The following is an 11,719-nucleotide window of genomic DNA, read 5'->3' on the forward strand; positions in this document are numbered from 1 at the left end:
ACCGACTGAAAGGTGTTTTAATTCATTTCGCTTTACGCCATAACTAAAAAGAGAGTGCACTCATTTGGTTTCGCGTACCCTGAGTTGGATGCCTCATTAACCTCATCGAACGCGAAAATTAGCCGTCGGGGTGAACATAAGTGATGCAAAGAATCATGCGATTACGTCACGTTGTATGACGTCATCAATACATTAATGTAACTTCCCATAACGTGATGTCAGATGATGAAGCAATCACATGCAAGACATGATCACTTAGTCAAAGGCGGAGCAAACATGGTGACAATTCAAAGCCACGTTAAGTTCAAATCGCTTTCGGATGTGGTGGATTAATAAATGTACTGAGAACGAAATTATGAATCTCCCCGAAGGGAACCTGCTGTGTTGGGGGCTGGCTGGTCCCGACGAAGCAGAAGAAGAAGAAGAAGACGGCCGGTGGAGACGTACACGGCCGGCGGGGACATCGACCAGCCCGAACACGCGGGTTGGCGCGTAGCGCCGAAAGAAAAGCACACAACCGCACTCTACGGTTACCCAACACACACTCCTTTTATTTTACAGTCGCCTTGAATTCCCGGATGCCAGAGCGGCGCCCCCTGGCATCCTCACATGTCAAATCGAAACCGAAACCCCAGAACACAACAACCATCCCCTCCTCGAAAAAAGCACACCTATACACTGTTTATATTTATACATGCTAGATACCAACATATTTTACAAGGTATGTACATTAATTAGAACACATGAAATTCAGAGCACGGCACACTGAACTCACACACTACGAGTCCTGAAAATGCACTGAAATATGTACATTGGAAGTCCTGAAAATTCACTAAAAAATTCTATACAATTCTGTACAATATAGATTTGTAGTCCTACGTCACGTAGTCGTCGAACCGACGCGGCTTCTGCCGCTTCCGCTTAGGGCGGGCCCTTTTTGGTGCAGAATCGGGTGCAAGAGGAGAAGAAAGTTGTGAAGGTTCTGAACAAGCGTTAAAATTTTGGGTATCATCAGAGCTCGCAGCATGAGCTTCGGAAGAATTTTGTGGGCCGGAGCCTGGTTCAACGATCTCAGCCGTATCTGAAGGTTCGAAGTGAACCGTGTGAGTTGGTGTACTTGAACCAGCGACACCGACTGGTAACTCCTCCCCCCTTGAAGAAGAAATGCCTGTACATGGAGGCCACAGGTAATAATCTGAGGCGTAGTTGAAAGGCGTGGACGGAACGTGATGAGGAAGACTTTTAGGTGATGAAGGCGAATCCGTATGAAAAATAACAAGGCGCGAAGCATTCCAAATGTTACCATCACTTAAGCGGAAAGAAGTGGGGCTAACCTGACCCAATACTTTGTAAGGACCGCGATACTTGGGCCGCTTGCCTGGTACACGAACCTTGACTAAATCGCCAGTGCGAACTTGGGACTGCTTTGCACCTCTACGGGTGTCGACATACTTTTTCATTGCTTGTTGACGAGAAAAAATCCTGGTGCGGATTTGATCAGAAGAAGACACTGGTATGTTACGAGGCAAAGAGACTATGTCGAGAGCAACTCGCGGTTGCCTACCGTGGAGAAGTTGAGCAGGAGACACTCCAGTGGTGCCTTGTGGTGTGAACCTGTACGAAGCTAAACATTCCGTCAAGACTTGCTTGAGGGGACGGTGCTCTAATTGGGCGATCTGGATATGTTCCTTCAGAACGCGATTAAAGCGCTCGATTTGCCCATTTGATTGGGGATGGAAAACTGATGACCTCAAGTGCTGAATTCCTCGTTGTGAAAGAAAAGCCTCGAAATGTTGGGACTGAAACTGTGGACCATTGTCCGTAACTATGGCATCAGGAAAACCTTCCCGGCTAAAGATTGAAGACAGAAACTCAATGATGACCTCAGAAGTAACCGTATGTGTGAAACAAATTTCTGGCCATTTGGAATGGTAGTCGATGAGAGAAACAATGAACCGGGCATTCTGCGGAACATTATGCAAGGGACCGATGATGTCCATGCCGAGTTTCTGCCAAGGCCGATCAGGCCACTCGACTGGCTGCAACGGAGAAAATGCAGGTTTAGCAGACTTGTCAGCTGCCTGACATATATGGCAGTTGTAAACTGCATGCTCGACCTGCTTATCTAAGGCTGGCCACCAGTACCTGTCTCTGAGATTCTGTTTGGTGCGGACAATGCCTGGATGGGTCTCATGGGCAAGCTGTATTAGCTTGTTACGGAAAGAAGCAGGGGGGAATCACGCGTTCATCGCGGAAAAGCAAGTCCTCGACACAAGACAGTTCCTGTCGGACTGCGAAGTAAGGCAAGAATTCAGAAGCAAGAGCACCTTTGGAAGGCCATCCTTCACGTAAATATTTGAGAACTTGAGACAAAGTGGAATCTGCAGCTGTAGCTGCCTGAAGCTCAGCTTTAGTAATGCAGGAAGCAACTAATGAAACAACTTCCTCATCCCGCTCTTCAGTAACCGGTATCTGAAGAGGAAGGCGCGACAGTGCATCAGCAACCACGTTATTAGAACCCTTACAATATTGAACACTGAAATTATAATACATGAGTTTGGCACACCAACGGGAAATGCGAATGGGGCGGCGGCCTTCGGATCCTGCAGAAAGAAGAGCAACTAGTGCTTGGTGATCTGTACGTAATGTGAAGTGCCGGCCCCAGAGGTAAACATGCCATTTCTCACAGGCAAAAAGACAAGCGAGAGCTTCACGCTCTCCTACTGAATATCTGCGTTCAGCAGGGGTCAATGTACGAGATGCAAAAGCAATAGTGATCAGCTGATTATCTCTGAGTTGTTGAAACACTGCTCCTAGTCCAACATCGGACGCATCCGTCGTGATGACGATGGGAAGCTTCTCATTGAAAATACTAACAGCTGGCTTTGAGGCCAGTATTGACTTTACTCGAATGAAGCTCTGCTCAGCTTCAGCTGACCAGTTAAAAGGCTGTGCTTGACGAAGTAGAGTACGCAGTGGTTCAACAACATCAGCATAGTGGGGAACAAACTTGGCATAATAACCCACAAGACCTAAAAAAGATTGCAACGTTTTAACATCAGTAGGCCGTGGGGCATTGACAATGGCCTGAACTTTAGATTCAACAGGTGTCAAGCCGCGGGAACTGACATTATGTCCTAGAAATTGCAACTCATTCACAGAAAAAATGCACTTGTTATTAAGTTTCATACCACATTCACTGATGCGGTTGAGAACAGTATGCAAGTTAGCATCGTGCTCTTCGCGAGTACGTCCCCACACCAAAATATCATCCAAGTAACAAAGGGTGCCATTACAACCCTTAAGAATAATTGACATCATTTTCTGAAACACTGCAGGGGCAGATGCAAGCCCGAAACACACGCGGCGAAACCGAAACAAGCCTTCGTGCGATACAAATGTGGTTAAGTCTCTACTGCACTCAGAAAGTTCAACTTGGTGATAAGCGGACGCGAGGTCCAGCTTGGAGAAACATACCGCTCCGGAGAGCTGATGAAGCAGTTCTTCAATGTGAGGAAGTGGAAACCCGTCTACGACGATTGCCTTGTTCGGTTCTCGTAAGTCGACGCATAGTCGAAGGGATCCATCTTTTTTCTTGACGATGACCAGTGGAGAAACCCAGTCGGAAGCAGAGACAGGCTCGATGATTCCGCTGGCTTGAAGGCGAGACAGTTCCGCAGAGACTTGCTCACGGAGAAGAAGAGGAATGCGGCGCAGCTTGGCACGCACAGGGCACACACCTGGTCGACGCATCACTTTATGCACAAAACCGCGCACACAACCCAGTTCACGGGTGAACAGGTGGTGGAATTCAGAAGGCGCGTTGGCCGGAAGATCATCTGGGACGTCGACTTGAGCACACGTCATAGACGCACCAATGATGTTGATGGACAAAGCCCTGATTGCATCACGTCCCAAAAGTGAGCTGCCATTGGCTGTTACATAAAAAGTAATGAAAGCAGTGCGACTGCGATAAGAAACCTGAGCTGTAAATTGACCTAAATTATCAATTGTTCCCTTGGAATATGTCTGTAGAACGACGTGTGAAGGCAAAAGCCGAATATTGGAAAAATGACTATGGAAGTCAGCGGCACTGATTAAAGAGACTGAGGCACCAGTGTCCACGAGAAATGACAAGGGCACATGGCCCACTGAAACTATGATGCTGGGCTCGGGCGTAGTGTGGAGGCCATCCACATTTAAAACAGTGACCGTATTGGTTTGTGCAGTGCTCGAAGGAGCGGACGAAGAAACTGGTTCCGGAAGATTTGCTGGACGGGAATTGCATACGGACTGAAAATGTCCGATTTTTCCGCACGCAAGACAAGTGCGGTTTCTCGCGGGACACTGCGCAAAATTGGCTAAATGCCGAGCCGATCCACAACGAAAGCAATGCGTGGTTGCTTTTGGAGAAGAAAATTGCGAACGCGAATTAGGATCTCGGTGCTGTTCCTCAAAACCCGAATTTGGCGGAATGGGGTCGCCATATTGTCGGCTTCCTCGCCCCCGCGACGAAGAGAGGTCGCCATGTTGGCCGCCACGGAAGGACTGTGCAGGCGAGCGTCCATGTTGGCCGCCGCGCCGAGACGAAGGTGAAGGGCCGCCATGTTGACGCGTCCCGTGAAACGAGCCGCCGCCTTGGCCCCCCGCAGCAGAAAGTTGCTGCACTGAATGCGGAGCGAATTGCTCCAACTGGGAGCGAATAAGCTCGTCCTCTCGCGCAATCGAGAGGGCTTCGGATAATGAAATCGAGGAGCCCTTCTGAAGCATGCGGCAGTGGACGTTTTGCGAGGCTACCCCGATGAAAAGCTGATGGCGGATCATATCGTCCTCGAGCGCGCCGAAGCCGCAAGACGCGGCGAGCGTTCGAAGAGAAGTAATGAACTCGGCGACTGGCTCACCAGGCAATTGTCGCCTTTCTTGGAATTTCACGCGTGCGAGATAATCGCACGAGACATCTTTAAAATGCTCATCGAAAATAGCGACTGCAGTCTTGAAGGCATCGCCCGACGCTGGCGTCGGCGACGCGTTGGTGGCTTCCAAAGTATAGAAAAGCTTTAACCCGGCAGGGCCCAACGCGTTGAGCAGCAGGGCCTTGCGACGCTCGGGCTTGCTGGCGTCCTCCCCGACCGCGTCTGCGTAAGCCTGAAATACAACTTCCAGTCCGCCCACGGAAGTGGCGGGTCTCCGGGCGAATGAAGAAATAGCGGAGGTGGAATAGGAGACGCCATTTCAAGCAAGAAGAATGAAGAGGTGCAGATGAGAAGAAAATGACGCCAGTACACTGTTTGAAGACGAAGGCAGAGTAGCTGAATGAAGAAATGAAGCGACGCAGCACGCAGTAGCCACCTTGCTAAGAACAAAGAGCGTCTAGGGTTAGCCGGGTAGGTCCATTAGAAGCAAGAAAAAGAACACGGAGAACGAAACGGGTTCTTACATGTCCTCGTCGCCATTGCTGTGTTGGGGGCTGGCTGGTCCCGACGAAGCAGAAGAAGAAGACGGCCGGTGGAGACGTACACGGCCGGCGGGGACATCGACCAGCCCGAACACGCGGGTTGGCGCGTAGCGCCGAAAGAAAAGCACACAACCGCACTCTACGGTTACCCAACACACACTCCTTTTATTTTACAGTCGCCTTGAATTCCCGGATGCCAGAGCGGCGCCCCCTGGCATCCTCACATGTCAAATCGAAACCGAAACCCCAGAACACAACAGAACCCTGATTGGATGCGAAGCATGAGCGGTTACACGGGGTCGAGCCGGTTGAAATGGGCATCGACGCGGGTGCTGGAAAAACGTTTTGAAGCGAAACTCGGTGTAGTATTTACTCGAGTAAACGTTTCTTTGAAACGCCAAGACACGGGAGGCGGGTTGGGTTTCGTGTAAGTTTTATCGCATATAAACGAGCCGAAAGAGGGTTGCCACTCAACGTGCGTTTGAGCGTTGCGGGCGGTGAAGAGGGTGAAGCGAGAGATAACTGTGTTGCGTGCGGGCGGAGGAGCTGGCAGCTGCGGGCGCTCCGGCGAACATGCTGCGGCTGAGGGAAAGAGTGGCGTCCACGCGCACCTGCAAGGGAACCGTGGGAGAGGAGCGTGACGTTAACTCGCAGCTACGACTTGACGTACTTGGCGCCGCTCCAACACCTGCGGCAAAGGGAACGCGTTGCAGGGCGTTCGTACGGACGCACGTACGCATGTTACATACGTGAGTCACAGATGTATCGCTTCTTAAAAATGCATTTCGTCTTCGCGTTGTCCTATACGAATACATAAGGGAACCCGTGAGCATTTTTTTTTCATGCAACGGTTCTCAAGCAGTGTGTGCATTCGTAAATTCGCCCTTTCCTTTTTTTCTGCCAAGGGCCGGAAGACCGGGCGTTCCCTATTCTGGGCCTGCACCGCCGCGCTCCTGGTCGGCGCCGTCCTGCTGGCCGCCACCATATGCCTGGCGGCCAGTTCCAACTGGATGCTACTGGCTTCAGCCGTGCGCGAAGCCGGAAGCTCAAGTGGTAGGCGCGTAGAGACGACCACCACCAGCTTTCACGTAGCAGTGACAGACCACCGAGGAGGACTCATGTTGCACCGTCACGACGCCAAAGACCTTAGCGGCCGCGTGCACGCCACCAACCGGTGAAGGTCTCAACGCCCACTGGCCACCGACGTCTCGGCAGGGTCGCCCGGCTCCGGTGTACCAGTAGGAAGCGACGAGGCACAAGGTCCATCGTCCACCGAGAGCACTCCAGTAAGCACACCATGGAGTTGAATGAAGAAATCATTTACGGGAACAACAAAGAGAAACAGCTGCCTATACGTCACGTTATGGTAGATTATTCTTTCCGAATTGCAATTAACCATGACTCGTGCCACGAGAAGGCGCCTGGTAAGCGATAGAACCGCGATGGAACCGGAAAAAAAATTCTGGAACCTTCTTCATACGAGAAAAATTGGGGAGAGTGGAGGGCAAGCGAAGCATAGCGTTGGGAAGGGTATCTTGTTGGACGAGTTGCTCAGCAAGATACACTTCTCAGTAATATTTCATTATAAAACGTAGCGCTAAAGACAACAAAAAGAACACATTGTGTCCTCCTTTTCTGTCTTTCGTGCTATCCGTTTAATAGTGGAAGCTTGGAGAGTGCGAGCCTGTCGTGCTTTGTTTCTTTCCTACTTTATTTTTTCTTCTTCCTTTCCTTTTTTATTTATTTCAGATTACGTAAGGACCCCTCCTCACTTTTTCCTCCCTCCATGTCGATGATTTGACCATAATACACGTACTTACTTACCAACGCAACCCTGAACACCACAGTTGCTACAGGCAAGCAGTTGCTACAGGCAAGAGTAGCGGTCAAGCGTTGATACGACACGAATGAAATGGGGCAACGTGGATGCAAACACAGCGACTTGGGATGAATCTAGGGTGACAGTAGGCCTTAAAATATCAGATTGCGATATCAGAAACGGCTGATCGCCACGAAGCCCACAATCGAGAGAGGCGCGCACAAATACGTATGCATGTCAACCGGATCACCTCCGAGGACCGCGTTTCTGGTCATCCACACATCTGGTCACTCGTCCGCCCCGGGTTGCCACCGTCACCGAAATTTGCAACTCGTAAAACCTGCTCATACGGGACACGCTAATAACTGGATGGCTTCCTGTTCTCCCTTAGTATATAGTGCACGAAATTAGACTACTAGGTAGGTACTCTACTTTGGGAGAGCATAGAGCCGTCCCACTGGCCTCACACTTGAAGAGGCCGTGTTGACAAAAAATTACGCCATGAAATTGCCCGACTGCACAATGAGAGGCGAGTTCCATCACATGCTGTCGAAGCACTGCACAGGCAATTATGAAATAGCCCCGTGCTTGAGTCATTCGTGCAAATAGAGAGGTTAACACTGCACAGGCAATTACGAAATAGCCTCGTGCTTAAGTCATTCGTGCAGGCTAATACTGCACAGGATATTGTTAAATAGCCCCATGCTTAAGTCATCCGTGCCAATAAGGAGGGTAACACTGCACAGGCAATTATGAAATAGCCCCGTGCTTAAGTCATTCGTGAAAAATAGGAGCGTAACAATCAGAGTACTACGTACTCCACAATGAGAGGGCAAAACGCCGTCCCGCGGACCTCCAGACATAGAGAAAGAAGAAGACAAGAGCGGACACTCGGCAAAACCTGGCCTCAGGAAGTGCGTCACGACTACGTAACGAACTAGTGCTCCCACCAAACTTCAGAGGGCGCAAGCGCAAAAAAAAAACACAGTTATAATCAATGCAACAAAATTGTTTTCACAAATTAATAATTACACGCCCAAATTTGGTATTTTTTATACATAAAAACGATTTATTCAACACACCTTACGCGATTATTTTTCTTTAGCCGTACTGTCATAAACACCATCTACCCAGCGACAAGCTCATGCATGACTGACGGCGAGAAGCATTCGTCGCTTTCGTCAACGTCGGCTGCGTCGGCGTTTTCGTGCGTGAGATAACAGGTGAGGCACGTTTTCAAGCGAAGCTTGTTGAATGACATGTTGTTGGTCTTGTTGGGTCATTTTTTTCAGAAAACGGTTACGCCTGCGCGAAAAAGACACCATGCAACAAACATAGAAAGATGCACACACACACGTTGCGCTTCGTGTGTGCGAGTTTGTTTCTTACGTGGCGTCTCATTCACGCAGTTGTAACCTTTTTCTGACGCTTGTAAGGACTGGGAGGTTCGCTAAAAAGAAAGTTTGTGGCTCTATGCGGCGGTTAGACGGGAACATTGTGCAACGTATGCAGTATAGCAAAGGCGGCACGGCGTCAAGCCGAGGCGACGCGTGCTGCGTCTGCCACGGACGCGAGCGTCTGTGCGCTGAGCATAGCTGGGCAGCTAGGTCATAGGCTCGGTGGCTCGGTGCAAAATATTGAGAATAGTTCGCTGGGCCTCGCATGCTTCACGACGCGTTTCCCGAAGCCTCGGAACACGAATAATTCTTGGTGTGCCGGAGGCAAATCTGGACTAGCCAAGTGGCCATCATCTTCGTTTCTTCGCTAGCCTTGTGCCACTAGTGCAAGCTGCCCACAAATTTTTTTTACGTTTCCAATATCATTTTACCGCACAAATTTCAACTACGATTTTTCTTCCCAATGTACTGCTGATACTGCGTACGCACGAAGGTGTTCTAAAGTTTCCAGGCCGCGATACCATTGCATTACAAGGGATAGCGGCCTGGAAACTTCTGATCTTTGTTCGTGGTCTTGACGTATATCTTTGTAAGTCAGAGTTTTATGGGTCAGAGATGTATCACTGGTTTTGTATTGTGCATCGGTTAGCTAATCATTCAAAGGGGTTTGCTGGTACACTTATGACGTGCACATATCTTTTTCGTAATTTGACAGCGAAGCATCCACTTACTAACATTTTCAGACCGCGCTGAAGCCATGCCGTCCGGCGGTCCAAGCTACGGCAGCTACTGCTGTGTATCGTGGTGCTTCAACAATGGCAGAACCCACAAGAAGCCTGGGACGAGTTTCTTCCGCGTACCACGGGACGGCAGGTGTGTTAAAGCTTTTGTATGGTTTGCATGTCTGTAGGCTTACTGTTCGTACTTGCTAAGTGAGGGTAACAATAAAAAATCACTATTCAAGCACTTCCCCTTTCAGCTGATAGTTCATTGCCAATGCAGGATGAAAGCATGGATGCAGTATGCTGGACGCGATGATCTCCTGAGTAAGCCGGCCAGCCTATTGTACGCAACGTACAGGGTTTGTAGCGACCATTTTACTGCTCAAAGTTTCATGGACCCTGGGCACACAAGGCTTACAAGAATGGCTGTTCCCAGTGTGCAACCAGCTGCACCATGTAAGTGATTGACTGAAACTCAAATATGTGCAATAGCAGCCACTTGTATTGAATCAGTGGCGACAGTTAACTGTGAAGATCTTTGTAGCCGATGGAGAAACCTCACTACAGAAGTAACACTTGGAAAGTCTTAAACTCTGTGAATTGTGGGCTATTACCTTCCTAACAGCAGCTTTACATTTCTGTCATGTTTTGATGCTCTGGACCTGCGCAACTTGTTTTGAAAGACTTTAAAGGGCTATTTCACGTTATCTTCAAGCCTGAGTGCACATGTACGTATACCTTTCATCAGTGAAAGCTGCTACTGTTGATAATTCCAAAAATCACAAATTACTTGTTTCCTAGTTGGTGCCGTCTCTTTTCTTCCACGTTCGACCAATTTATGCGTTTGAAAGAGCTGTTTAAGTTTCCCCATGCTACAAGCTTTGTAACTTGTACCAACTGCACATATATGCAGGTTCTCTGAGCGTCGCTTCATGTAGTGACTGTGACATGGCTGCAGAAGCTGCACTGCAAGGTGCGGATGAGCTTCAGTTTGTGTTATTTTAAGCCTCTTACTGACACATTGTCGTAATTTCATTTCTTCAGGACCTGCGGTAGAGGCTTCAAATAGCGGCTCCCACACATTGAGGTGCCCCGATGAACAGGGTGCGTTCAGTGTCGCGATTTCTTTTTTTTTACCCAAATTGACTGTTGACCAAACCTCTGCAGGTGGCAGCTCCCTTGTAGCTGGTGAAAGAATTTCTGCTGATTCGTCTTGCCGGAGAAAACCTTAACCAGTCGTTCAGCTGTCACAAAAGGAACCTGTGTGGCCGGTAAGTTGTATGTTCACTTTAATACCAGAGTGGATTGATATAGAGACTTCCGCAGGCCGCTCGCAAGATTGTTCCGACAGCACTGTCCGAGGCACTGAACAAGCTTCACAAGACCCTCCAGAAGACGTCTCCGCCAACAGCTCCACGCCTGAGTGCCTTAGAGATAATGGTGACTATGCTTTTATTGCAGCAGTTTTTAATGTGCTATTTTATGTTTAGGACATTCTGAGGAAACTATCCTCAAAAGGACAATACGTGTGCACTTACAAAATGTAAGGGTGGGCTCTGAGTGATTTTCATTTTTTTGTGCATTGTCAACATTGTGAATGGTTTGTTTTTAGGTAGTGGAATCGAAAACTTTGTACCACAGAAAGTTGTGCACCTTGGGTCTGAAAGAGCGAGGAAAGTGCTCGTATGGGATTAGTTGTTCTTTGCTTTTACATCAATTTTTTTGTTTATTGTAGTGCGTTCCTGTGTGCCAGTGACAATGTCTCCATCAATGAAGTACAAGCAAACCATTAAACATCTGCAAGCCAAAGTAGCAGCACAGCGGAAAACTATCAAAAGACTGCAGAGACAGCCTCACCGAGCACCGTCATCGACTTCGAAGGCCCTTGAAGTTATCCGACCGCACGTCACCGAGGAGGTTTTTAAACTTCTTTCTGCACATGTTCGCTTGAGGCCCAAACGCAAGGGCAAGCGGTTACCCGTGTGGTTCAAGAAATTCGCTCTTCACTTAAACTTCCGAGGTCCGCGAGCATACCGATTTCTGGCTCCATATCTTTCTTTGCCCTCCCGGCGTTCATTAAGGAGGTGGCTAGCTAATGTAAAGATGACTCCGGGCATAATTCCAGGAATCCTTACTTCCATTGCAACAAATACTCATGCTTGGAATGAACGGGACCGAGTGTGCGCTTTAGTTTTCGACGAAATAGCACTCAAAAAGAATTTGTACTATGATGCTTCAAGAGACGTTGTCCAGGGTTTTACAGATGATGGCACTCATCGCACTTCAACCATCGCTAATCGAGCACTGGTTTTTCTGCTTGTTGGTG

The 11,719-nt window shown here is 48.8% G+C and overlaps 1 long non-coding RNA gene across 1 annotated transcript; it reads left to right on the top strand.

Annotated features, from left to right (window-relative positions):
• Positions 1–10,473: 10,473 nt before the first annotated feature.
• On the top strand, positions 10,474–11,453 carry LOC142767290 (uncharacterized). Its single transcript, XR_012884807.1, has 3 exons — positions 10,474–10,664; positions 10,720–10,833; positions 11,129–11,453. It is a non-coding gene; the product is annotated as an uncharacterized LOC142767290 (long non-coding RNA).
• Positions 11,454–11,719: the final 266 nt, after the last annotated feature.

This window comes from Rhipicephalus microplus, chromosome 7 (genome assembly GCF_043290135.1).
Source record: "Rhipicephalus microplus isolate Deutch F79 chromosome 7, USDA_Rmic, whole genome shotgun sequence".
In the NCBI taxonomy this organism is placed as follows: domain Eukaryota; kingdom Metazoa; phylum Arthropoda; class Arachnida; order Ixodida; family Ixodidae; genus Rhipicephalus; species Rhipicephalus microplus.